We start from the raw sequence: 13,024 nt of genomic DNA, 5'->3' as shown, positions 1-13,024 counted from the left end.
AATAGAACTCGCTCCCGTTACAAAAACAACATCACCGTTGGCTGTAATGACATCTTCTTTAGATGGTGAAGTCATGTGATAAAATAATGATGCATCGTAAATCATATGGTCTGTAGCTCCAGAGTCAATTATCCAACCAGTATCTCTTTTGGTGGATGTTATTAAAATAGTACCGATTTTATCTGAATCTTCTGAGTTGTCACCCATTGAAATTTGATTGATTAAGGATAGAAGTGGGCCCGTTTCTGTCTCCTTGGAAGCTGCCTCTGAAATTGGCACCGCAAACTGGGCTGCCGCTATTGGACTTAATGGGCTGGGCCTTAGTTGACTCGCTGCAACAGCAGCTATCCCCCTACTCGCATCAGATTTCTCTTGTTGGGCTTTGGACCCAGCTTGGCTCCCTGCTGCATTAGATGCGGCTCCTGATCCAATGGCTGCCATACGGGCCTGTCCAGCCCGTTTGTTCCCCCGTGCCTTTAGCTCATTCTTCCTTTCCCAGTACCATTCTGGGTACCCATGAATTTCAAAACAAGTCTCTTCAATGTGTCTTGTTCCATTACAATGATTGCAATGGAGTTTGTCTTTATCAATATCCTCATGGGTTCGGAATGACCGAGAACTTCCATTAGATGGTGGACGCGACCCAGGTGCCTTAGTTGCCATAGCCATATGAGGTGCTGTCATTGTAGTCTTTGTTCCCATCATAGTGACCTGCCTTTGGGATTCACGTCGTACCAAATTGAAGCATTCTTCGATTCCGGGGATAGGTTTCATCCTTAGAATCTCACTCCGAACTTGGTCAAACACATTATCTAATCCCGCAAGAAAATCATACACCCTATCTTTTGCGAGTTCTTCTTTACGAGTTTTCAAATATGCTCCACACACCATACGGAGAGGACGTCGTTTGTCAAGGTCCTGCCACACACTCTTTAATTCAGTGAAGTACAAATTAATTGGACGACCATCCTGTCTTGTCCGTGTAGCTTTGCACCGGAGTTCATAGTATTGGGACTCATCATAACCATCATAAAATATCTGGGTGACACTCTCCCAGATATCTTTACACGTGGGCAAGTCTATAAAAAGGCCAAGCAGGTGGGGTTCCATGGTTTTGAGCAACCACCCACGCACAATAGCATCTTCCGTTGACCACTTCACATATCCTGGATCATCTTCATCTACCACCGGGATTTTTCCGTTAGATACCCTTGTTTACCAAGACTTGAAGCATGAACCTCCATCATCTTCGACCAAACCTTAAAGTTCGAGTCGCTCAATCGATACCTAAACGGAATGGAGTTGACGTTGGAGGACTCACCTTGGACCGATATGGTTTGCATGGGAATTATATCTCCAGTTTTGATGTCTGCCATTGCACGGACAGATGTGCAGGTTATGTATATTTGTTTTTTTTTTTCTGTAGCTTTGTTGATTGCAAAGGCTATGGTGCTTTGGTTTCTGGGTTCAAGATTTGATGAACATCAGAGTTTTGACGGCTAGGGGTTTTTTTCCGAGACGAGACAGGTCGAAACCTGCTCTTGTACCAAGTTAAATTCTAGGTTTTAGATGAATATTTTTCTCTACTTTATTCTTCTCACATAGAGGAATATATAAACTTAGAGTAAATTGTACAAATGGTCCCTCAACTTTAATCAAATTGGAGCAATGGTCCCTCAACTTATCAAAATGTGTAACTATAGTCATTTTCATCAATGTTGTCAAAATTTTGTCAAAATAAGCTATGTTGGAATGACCATTTATATAATTAGGGTCCCTTAACTCATCAAAGTGTATAATTATGGTTCTTTTCGTCAACTATGTCAAAAAATTTGTCAAAACGAGTTATATTGGAAGGACCATTGCTACAATTGGGTTAAAGTTAAAGGACAATTTCTCCACTTGAATTAAAGTTTAGGGACCAATGGTAATGGATTTTTAGTTGAAGGACCATAGCTGCACGTTTTAATAAGTTGAGGGACCAAAGGTAATGGATTTTTAGTTGAAGGACCATTGCTCCAATTTGATTAAAGTTGAGAGACCATTTGTACAATTTACTCTATAAACTTATACAATCTCCTACAAACTAGGAAACAAGTATCCCAAATCCACAAGGATACCAATTACATAATTTTATACCCAAAATATCTCCTCATTCCTTATTTCCTAAGATTTCCTCACGCAACATTAAATATATCAATTACTTGATCATATTTTTCATAAAGTTTTCAATTTTCAAGCTGATAATATAATCAATATTTCTCTCAAAAGTGTCTAGGTTGAACAGGAACCTTTTACACATTGAAAATGTTAATTTACTTTTACCATCCATTTTTTTGGGGTCAAAGCATAATTAAAAATGAAAAGTTAATTCTCGTTTGTCAAGAGCCTAGCCTAGCTCTAGCCTAGAGTTTAACCAACTGCTTTCACACCCATCCGAAGCAACGACCTCAACAATATAGTAGATATATTGAGAATATGTATTATAATTTATTGCAAGGTGAAGATATCTTTATTCTCCAAGTGAATTAGAATTTTTTTTTCTTTCAAATTTTGTGACTATGTCCGAGATAAGGAGAATAGGGCATTGATTCCCCTCAATTATATGAAATTAAACATAGAGTAAACGGTAATTTTTTTTTCTTCAAAATAAATAATTAAATGCATAAACATAACCAAATTATAGAATCACGTGTTATAAATTTGAATTGAATAATAACTATACTTGTTTGTGTTTTGAATAATTGTTATCTAAACTGTTATTAACTCTCAAAAAATATCATTTTACGCTCCACAAGTATATATTTTATTTAACTACAGGAAGTTTAAAGTGCAAAACAAGATTTGTGGTCACACATCCCGACCCGTAATATCCATTTGGACACGCGAATCGAGTTGTGCTGACCGACACCCTAAAGGTGACCAAGCCATTAAGTGATGATGATGTCAAAAGTACTATTAATTTAAACCTAAAGTAACTAATTCTAGAGCGCGCATGTGAGCGTGATCGACCTATTCACATAAGTGATGTTCAGAGCATAAGTAAATTGTCGTAAAATAATAATAACATTTATACCGAAATGAGAAGTCTCCCACATAACAGGTTTTACCAGCAATCCTCGTCGTCACAAAACTCTTTGCCACTAATATCCTGGAAATGAGAAAAACAAATGTGAGTGGGTTTGAAAAATAGAATTTGGTAGACCGTTTTTGAAAATGTGTAACCCCACTGTAAAACAAGTACATACCTTCTTAAAAATACTATAATAATAGTTTGTAATAGGAAATCTGCAACACAAGTGAGTCAAAAGATGTAGACCCTACAACAAGGTATCTCAACATCAAATCTTAATTCATTATCACGATAAATCAATGTTCATTAATTTATATAGACACAATTCCATTGCAAAGATATTCATGAAATAGGCAGGGTGTAGGTTTTATATTCTGGTATTACATCACGTAAGTTGCGTTAGTCATATCATGTACGAGCCTAAAACATCACACAAAAGGACAAGCTGATACCTAATTTTGGATCTAAAGCAAATGTAATAGTACATCTGAACTACATGTGAAGGTACTTATTTGCCCACAACAATTCAAATAACTAAGAGACACCGTGCAAATGTGTAATAATGCGAAGATAAAACGCAAGAATGTTACGCCACAAGTTCATACTCACAAATTATATTATAAATATAAAGTGTATGAAAAGTCTATTTATAAGAATAAACATGGCATATTACATCATAGTATATAAAAACGGTTGTCGAGAAAAAAAATCACATATATACACACACACGTAAAACTGAAAAGACTCACTCACACAAGTACATGTAAATCATAACTGCCCAACTATTATGCCCGCGGTACTTCTCCAGGCTCTCCTCTCCAACACAAATAATTACTACACTAAATATTAAACTAATAATAATTAATGTAATAAACATAATTTCCTTTAGTCTGCTCAAGAACAGAGTTTCCGCTGGAATATTCCAAATTAAGACAACAGTCATTTCTCAACCATTTTATGCACAAGACGTATCAACACGTTTATACCTCTTTGGGGACAAAGGTTGCCGAAGGTGCTCGGAAAATGGCCTATAAGCCAATGCCAAATTCGGACTTTCTAGATCGAGGGATATTCGAACATGCAAGCTCAATTCTGTAGTCTAGGGGTTGTGGGAAGTCGTCTTACACCAACAAATCTCTACATTTATATGCAAAATATTATTTTTGTAAAATCATTACTTTTTCCTTACAATTTGCATAGAATTAATTGTGTACATTAAACATTCAATAAGAGTGTTTTAGGCATCCGAAAAATTTTAAATGGATAAAGTCAAACATAATTAATGTATTTGCTTATGTAAAGTTTAGTTAATGGGTTTTATTCGAGCAGAAAATTAAGTTCTTCAGTAAAAACGAGCATGCTTGCAAAGAATATTCACAGAAAACTTGAGCGGGAGTTTGAGAGTGAGAAATGAAACCTTACGGAGACGATACAGTTGCTTGGATTTCGATAATATTAAGAATGAAATTTTCGTTTTCCTCCAAGTGTGACAGACCAATAAGTTGCAGAGACTCCCAGGTAGTTATGAGAGCCTTTGCTGGGTCCTGGTGGAGTTTTGATGTGGCGGTAGTATTTTGTGGTGTTTGGCCGAGAAGAAGAGAGTGGAAGGTTGAGAGAGAGCTACGGAAGAGAGTTTGCGAGGCGAGAGAGAGATGTTAAGGTTGACGTTTGATGGAGTTGATAGAAAAATTTGAGAGGTGAGAGGGAGGTGTTGGTGGGATGTTAGGCTGACGTTTGATGGAATTGATGGAATTGATGGAGAAATTTTTTATTATTGTGATTGGACACATGTTTTTATATAAACACTAAAAATTTATATTTATTAATTTATTAATTTATTAATATACTTATTTTATTATTTACATTATAACACGATAAATGTCAAATTGTATTCTATTCATATAAAAAAATATCTCGATTTATGGATGAGTGCAATGAGATGGATAGAGGTAGTTAGACGATCAGTTAACAGTTAAATTTTAAGTATAATGTGACCGTTAAAATTTCGAATTCCATTTACGATCACATGTTTGTAAAAATATGTATTATTTATAATTAATAAAATAAAATTGAAAAAGTAAAGAGAAAATTAAGGTCTACGAGCAAAGCTTACATGTATCTTAGAAGTATTTTAATAATTTCATTACTATTAAAAATAAAATTTAAGAAATTTTAAAACAAAATGTTATATATAGAGTGCCAATAACAATTTTTATTATTATGTTTAGGTCTTTCTTACTCGTTCTTTTATATCTTTCAAAATCTGTATGCTGTTTTTTTTATTTCTTTTTCATGATTTTTTTTCCTCACATGCCATATTTAATTTTTCACCCTCAGCATAAAATAGGGAATTTTAATGAAAAATTAGCAGTAATGTTTATTATAACCAAAAAAAATATTTTTTTACTAAAAAAATCAATCTTGATACAATTAACTTAATCATTTATTTTATCGTTATCGTTAAAACTCAAAATTTTTAAACAATTTTTTTATTAATTTTCCTTATAAAATATAGTATGGGTCCACATTTATTTAAATTAAACAAGAAAACTGTACAGTATACATTGCCCGTAATGGTTTTGAATAATTCCTATGTATTGGATAGAGGCATGATGGGATATGAAGTCAGAAGTTGTTTGTGATGCATGGCAAGGATTTAATAACGACCTTGAGTGCATTTTTTGGGTTTGGCCGAGTAGTTTGGGGATTTTACATAATTTTCAATCAATTCCAGATACTTTTGGCGAATCATCTATAGGGTGAGAGAAGTATGCCCAAAAATGAAAAATTGGTTCGTGGATTCTCGATCAACTAATCCGTTTTCGTAAGTTTAAGTTTTTTGCTAGTATTAATTAATTTTATAAAATGCACTAAAATAACGGCATCTATTTTTAGGGTAGAGCTCAAAATAGTTAGGTTATCTCCAACCGAATGGTCTAGAGGGTCAGATGATCGAAAATAGTACGAAAATCGTCTCCGACCGAGGGGTAGGCCAAAGAGATGTGGAATTTGAGAGGACCCCACGGAAACTAAAAGGGCCAAAAGGCTGGAGTGCTGGCTGCCGGGGCTGGCCAAAAAAACTGGTATTACTGTCGGTTATAACCTATTGGAATGCTTTGATTTTTTTGTACAGTTTTATTATTTTTTTTTATTTACAAAATTTTTCCTATAACTTCTATTTTTCATTTTTTTTAAATTCTATTTTTTTTCCTATAACTTTTATTTTACAAAATTTGTTTCATATTGTTTTTAAATTTCATTTTTTCCTATAACTTCTATTTCACAAAATTTGTTTCATTTTATTTTAAATTCTATTTTTTCTTATAACTTTTATTTCACAAAATTTGTTTAATTTTTATTTTAAATTCTATTTTTTTTCTTATAACTTCTATTTCACAAAATTTGTTTCATATTTTTTTTAATTCTATTTTTTTCCTATAACTTCCTAAATCATCATACAACATTAAATTAAATTAAGTAACATAAAACAACATTAAACAATATGAAACAACATTAAATAACATTAACCAACATAAAAATTATAAACATAAAAAAACATTTAACAAAATGAAACTTAAACAACATTTAAGTTGTAGTTTTTAAATAATAAATTATGTTTGGCCTTATGACCCTTTGGCCTTCGGTTGGAGACTGTTTTTTGTGACAGGGTTAAAACGAGCCCTCTGACCCTTTGGCCCTCGGTTGGAGACGGAGGCAAATATGGCCATGTAACTAATCATTAAAATATTAATATCTTGGAGGACCAGGGGGCTAAAACGAGTCATCTGGCCAGCCCTCGGTTGGAGATGGCCTTAGGACTCTAATAGATCTTTGAAATACGATGACAAAAACCAGGTAATACAAACAGTTTAGTAGTTAAAAAGGCATATTATGTGTTCGGAGTCGAAGATATTTTGTAAATACAATTCTAAAGTCCATAAAAATACCTCTATTAATTCTCTGAAATATCCAATTTCTAAGAACCCAACTACGAGGTGATTGCTGAAATAGTGGGATTAAAAAAATAAAAGTAAAACTAATGAAAATGAAAACTCTAATAATTCTCAGAAATATCCAATTTCTTTTTATTTCTTTCAAAATCTGTATGCTATTTTTTATTTCTTTTTCTTTATTTTTTCCCTCGTATGCCATATTTAGTTTTTCTCTCCCAATATGAAAATAGTATGGTCGACTGCTATTTAAATTAAACAAGAAAACTATACTTTCCCCATAAACGTAGGATAATGGTTTTGAAGAATCCCATGCATGGGAATGGAGCATGTTGGGATACGAAGTCACAAGTTCTTTATAGTGCATGCCTAGGATTTAACACTACTGCAAAATTATCTATAACTGGCGGTTCAAAAATCTACAAAAAACGTATATTACTGTCGGATTTTAAATAAAATCCGATAGAAAATGGATGCAGTGGCGGATATAATAAGCGATAGAATTGTCTGCTTCAAGAAATGAATTTTCCGACAGAAAATACTCTAAAACTGACAGAAATCATGTCAGTTATATAATAAATAAATAAGAGAATTTTTGTCGGATAAAACCAACAGAAAATCTAAAACCGTCAGGAATTTTGTCGGATATAACCGACAGAGAATTTATTAATAAGAATAAATAAAAGCACTATTGTGGGATAAAACTGACAAAAAATATATTAATAATTAAAATATATATATAAACAACCACTTTCTGCATTTTCCATATCCCCTGCATTCACTGCATTTTCCATATTCACAGCAAGATCAAACATTCACATTCCATTAAAATCACTCAATCACAGGATCGTTTGTTTCTACCTGCACACATTCACATTCCATTATAATCACTCAATCACAGCAAGCATTGCTCATTCAATTGAATCTCTCCCCGAAATCGAATGAAAATCGAAATACTTACAGTGTTGATGAAATCTATGATAATGGAGAGCTCCTGGTGCGCTAGCTGCAAGTTCTCCACCATGCTCTGCCATTGTTGTGAAATCAAATAGTTATACCCCAAAAAGCACCACAGGCCATGTGCTATGATTTTGCCTCATTTTTCCAAAAGGATTAAATCCATCACTAGCCAACCCCAATCGGACATTTCGAATTTCTGATCAAAACTCCGGATATAAATTATCCAAATGCTTCCATGCTGGAGAATCTGAAGGATGTCTCATAAACCCATCCTTATGACATTCAGTTGCGTGCCACCTCATATGCTCAGCCGTATGCTTTGACATATATAACCGCTGCAATCGTGGTTTTAAAGGAAAATACCACATAACCTTAGCTGCGATTTTTTTTCTAGAGCCATCATCTTCATTGACATTTTTATATCTTGATTCACCACAAACTGAGCATGCGGTCAACTCTGCAGTTTCTTTCCAATAAATCATGCAATTATTAGGACACGCATCAATCTTCACATACGTCAGACCCAAGTCATTTATAAGTTTTTTTGCCTTATAACAAGATTCAGGCAAACAATCTCCATCAGGCAACATTTTTTTAATTAACTCGAGTAACGTGGTGAAGATCCCGTCCGGCATTCTTGCTAAACACTTAATCTGATACAATCTTACAATTGCCTCCAATTTTTTAAATTCCTTACAACCTAGCCACAAATCCTGATCTGCCTCTTCAAGCAACTTAAAAAAAGTCTCGACCCCTTTCGGATGCCCTTCCCTAGAAAGGGGCTCAGTAGACGGCCCAATACCTTCTTCCGTTAATCGTTGGACAAATACATCATTAAGAACATCATGAATACCAGTCAACTGATCTCCTGTTTCAATAGATGGCCCAACACCTTCTTCTCCAATCCCAATATTTTGCTCTCCCATGAAAGATTCCCCATGATATCGCCACGAAGCATTTTTGTAATCTTTATCCATATCATACAACACAGATGTTCGACAATAGTTTTTCTAACAAAAGTATATCGATTACAACATATTTTGCAAAGACATCTAAACTTATCGGGGCCAACACCATTCACAACTGCTTGATCCAAAAACAAATTAATTCCATCTGTATACGCCTCCAAATTTCGCGAAATTGTCAACCAACCATTTTCCATATTTTACCACTGTACGGGAGCAAATATTACTTTGAAACTAAGATGCCTACAATCTTTCAATCCCTATCATGTAGGCATAACTATTAGAAATTCCAATCCCTATCTTTCAACCTCGAACTATCACAATTGCAATTTAATTTCCAACACCTATCACAGTAAAACAAATTAAAAAAGCAATAAAATGTTAACAAAAATATGTTTATCTACACTCTTTATTATTTATTACATTTAAGTTTTGTATATCCTCATAGCAATTAGTGTGACAGCCCGTCCCTAATTTTAAGAATTTTTAAAATTTTAATAAAGGATTTTAAAAAAATGTCCTTTGGAGGTACGTGCATTATTCGAGGTTAATCACCATGTCGTGCCATCTAAGATTTGTTTTCTTGACGTATCCCCGTAGTACTCGTCTTTACGGACGCGTAGGCGCAGATGGTTCGTGATTTGGAGTTTTATCGAAGAAGTTATTAACGTTTGAAATTTGGGATTTTAAGGAATTACAATTTTAGTAAAATATAGAAATTCTTTTATGAAAATGGATGGCCCAGATTTAATGGAATTTGAAATGGATGGCTGAGATGAGGGAAAGGTTTTTTGTGTGTGTATGTGTATGAGAAGAAGAACAAGAAAACAGAAAAGAAGAAGAGGGATTGGGCAAAACTGCCCAATCGGAGAAGGAGGAGAGGCAAATCAGAAAAAGAGAGAGGGAAAAACTGACCAACCAGAGGAGGGAAAGGAGGAAAGGAGAGAGGGCGAGAAGCGGAGGAGAGAAGGAAGAAATGGGTTTTTCCCCAACCCGTAGACCTGCGCGACCCAAGCTTCCAAATCGGCGGGTTTTCGCCATTTTCGTCCAATTTTCTGACGAATTGAATCAAGGTACCACTCCCAATCAATATCTAGGCCTTCCCTCTTCACGTTTCACCCCAAGAATCATTGAATTTCGTTGTGATTTCACGAAGAACACCCCTACGGGTGCCGCGACCCTTTTGTTTAAATTCTCCAAATTTTGAAATGTTTTCTTTCAATTACTAACACCATTAGCATTCCTTTAGGACCTAGAACAAAGCCCAAGAGGTAGTAGAGGCGTTGGAACAAGTTTGGAGGTCGAATTGGAACTCACCCAATTCTAGGGTTCTTCACGGTTTTGGTGAAATTGAAGCACTTCCAGGCCAAATTGGCATTGGCCACAGGTATGAAAGTTGTTCTACTCATTGAGATCTTCAAATATGCAAATTTTGGTAATTTTTTGAAATAGTTGAATTTTCCGGCGAGCCAGGGCGGCCAACCGCCACCCGCAGCGGCCCACGCGGCGGCGCGTGGCCAATGGCCTGCCAATGTCATTCTTAGCATGTGTTTAAGGTTCTAGATTCAGTTTTGATAATTGATGGACGTAAATTGAGTAATTGAACCTAAGTTAGTTACGATTCGTGGTTAGGTGAAAATGTGAATTGACGATCTGACCGTTGGATCGTCACCAAACTTTGATACGTTGTAATACGTAATATTTGAGGATTATAGGAACTTACGGATTGGGAATCCGATTTACGGATCTTCCGGAATTGGAGTTGTAAGTTCATAAAATAGAATGTTAACCGTCACTTAGTTTTGGAAATTGACGGAGATCCGACCGTTGGATGGTAATGAAATTTTAGGATGTTGTCCTAGAGGTATATTGTGGACCTCTGGAAGTTACGGATTTGAAATCTGAGTTGCAGATTATCCGGATCGAACTACATAGTGACGTGTCTTATATAATATGTATTCTATCGGCATGATTTCTGAGGTTGGATTTGATTATTGTTCTAGGCACTAATCGTCATGACGCCTTGATGTACGGTGCTAGGGAGTTGTTGGGCGAACTCCAGGTGAGTGGGCAGTTTTATTTTCGTATTACCTATATACAACTGTTTTTCCCAGAAAATAACGTGTTTATATGAATATATGAATTTAATTGCCATGCATGAAATTATTGGGATATCTAGCTTGAGTATTGATGCATATATATGTGAAATGACGCGGTGGACGCTCAGGTGAGTTTATTTATATATTGAAAGCTCATAACTTGCACTTAGGTGATAGTGCTTATATTATTTTCACCACACCGCACGTTCGCCTTGGATCCAAGTAGGTGGATGTCGTACAGACCATGTGAGGGTTCCGACATGCCAGTCGTACAGACCATTAGAGGGGTTCCGACTGGTGGGTGACCTTAGATATGCGCGCTGATGATTGATGTGAGAAGCACTAGAGCGTATTTATACACCTGTCATCGTACAGACTACCTTATGTAGTTCCAAGTGACGTGCAGAGTTAGACCGTACAGGTTACCGAGGTGACTCCGGTTAGTTTGGATGATGAGCTTTAGAATCAACCGTACAGGACCATTATAGGGTCTTCGGTTGATTTATTTTCACCTGATTTATATTGATGCATTCTGATTATGTTTTTGACACTTGGCATGGTATATTTTTTTGAAAAGTGTTAAAGGATTGTGATTTGAGATTTTTGCTTATATATATATGTATATATATATGCTATTTTCTGGGAAAGTATACAGGTTTTACAGTGAGGGGTTAGAAATGTTTTAAATGGAAAGTTTTCGAAAAACTTTGTTTTACTGACCCACTCAATTTTGTTTTACGCCCCTCCAGGTCCTAGATAGCAGAGCTTTGGTGGCCACGAGGAATCCAACGGTGTTCTGACAGAATTTACAAAAGTTGGACTCACCCTCGGGTGGGTCATCTTAGTAATTGTAATTTTTTTTAAAGCTTCCGAACTGTGTAAATGGTTACGTCACTCTCACGTGACGGCCAGCACGCCCTCCTTCGGGACGGGGTGTGTCAATTAGAGTGAAATATTTAATTAGTTAACATAATATATACCTATATTACTAAATATTACCAATTTATGCTATATTAAATATTGTCAATTTAACATAAATATTTACAAATAATATTTATCTCAATTTCTTTATAACAATTTAAGCAAATCAAATAAAGTAATGGAACACAAACATTCCTAATTTATATTACTAATTAAATTAAAATCTCTAAATAAATAATCAAATAAGGTAATGGACCACAAATATTCCTAATTTACCTTACTAGTTAAACAAACAATTTAAACATTAAAGAAGTTCAGTAATAAAACCTGAACTATTGAAGAATTCTATCGTCGATCTACTCTTTATGTAGTCAACCATCTAAATAAAGCTCCTGCAAAATCAAATCATAAAATAAAAATAAGCCATGAAGTGCTTGATGAAGAAACTAATAGAAGATACAAGTATGGGAGCAAAAGAAAATGAAAAACTTACTATGAGATGAAGAGAAGAATAAGGTGAAGTGCTTGATGAAGAAATAAATAAAAAGTATAAAAGTAAAAGAAATGAAAAACTTACTGTGAGATGAGATGAAGAGAACAAAAAGATCGATGATGAAGATTGCGGGTTGAAGATGAAGGCGAGAATAAAAATAATAAACTATTAAATTTCTGTCGGTTTTAACCGACAGAAAATTCAAATAATAACGGCTAGAATGCTAAAATAATAAAGTATTACCTTTCTGTCGGTTTGTAACCAACACTATGAACTTCCAAACCGCCAAACTATATAAAAAAAAATATTTTTAAAAAATATTCAAAATTCCTGACGGTTATGAATATTTTGTGTCAGTTTTATACGACAGTAAATATCCGACAGTAATTTCTGTCGGTTATATACGACAGAAATGTACTTTTTTCCGACACTAAATAAATTATGTGTCAGATATCTTTTATTCGACAGAATAACTCGTTAACCGCCACCATCATCCGACACTTAAAGCTAATATTGTAGTAGTGATATCATAAGAAAATCGAAATTAACCCTAAAGAAATTGG

The 13,024-nt window shown here is 34.8% G+C and overlaps 1 long non-coding RNA gene across 1 annotated transcript; it reads left to right on the top strand.

The window, feature by feature from the left end:
- The first annotated feature begins 9,798 nt into the window (after positions 1-9,798).
- Positions 9,799-12,098, top strand: LOC139193726 (uncharacterized). The gene is made up of 4 exons (XR_011578174.1): positions 9,799-10,021; positions 10,198-10,335; positions 10,952-11,010; positions 11,797-12,098. It is a non-coding gene; the product is annotated as an uncharacterized lncRNA (long non-coding RNA).
- Positions 12,099-13,024: the final 926 nt, after the last annotated feature.

This window comes from Malus domestica, chromosome 17 (assembly GCF_042453785.1).
Source record: "Malus domestica chromosome 17, GDT2T_hap1".
Lineage (NCBI taxonomy): Eukaryota > Viridiplantae > Streptophyta > Magnoliopsida > Rosales > Rosaceae > Malus > Malus domestica.
This window is presented reverse-complemented; position numbering and strand designations above follow the sequence as displayed.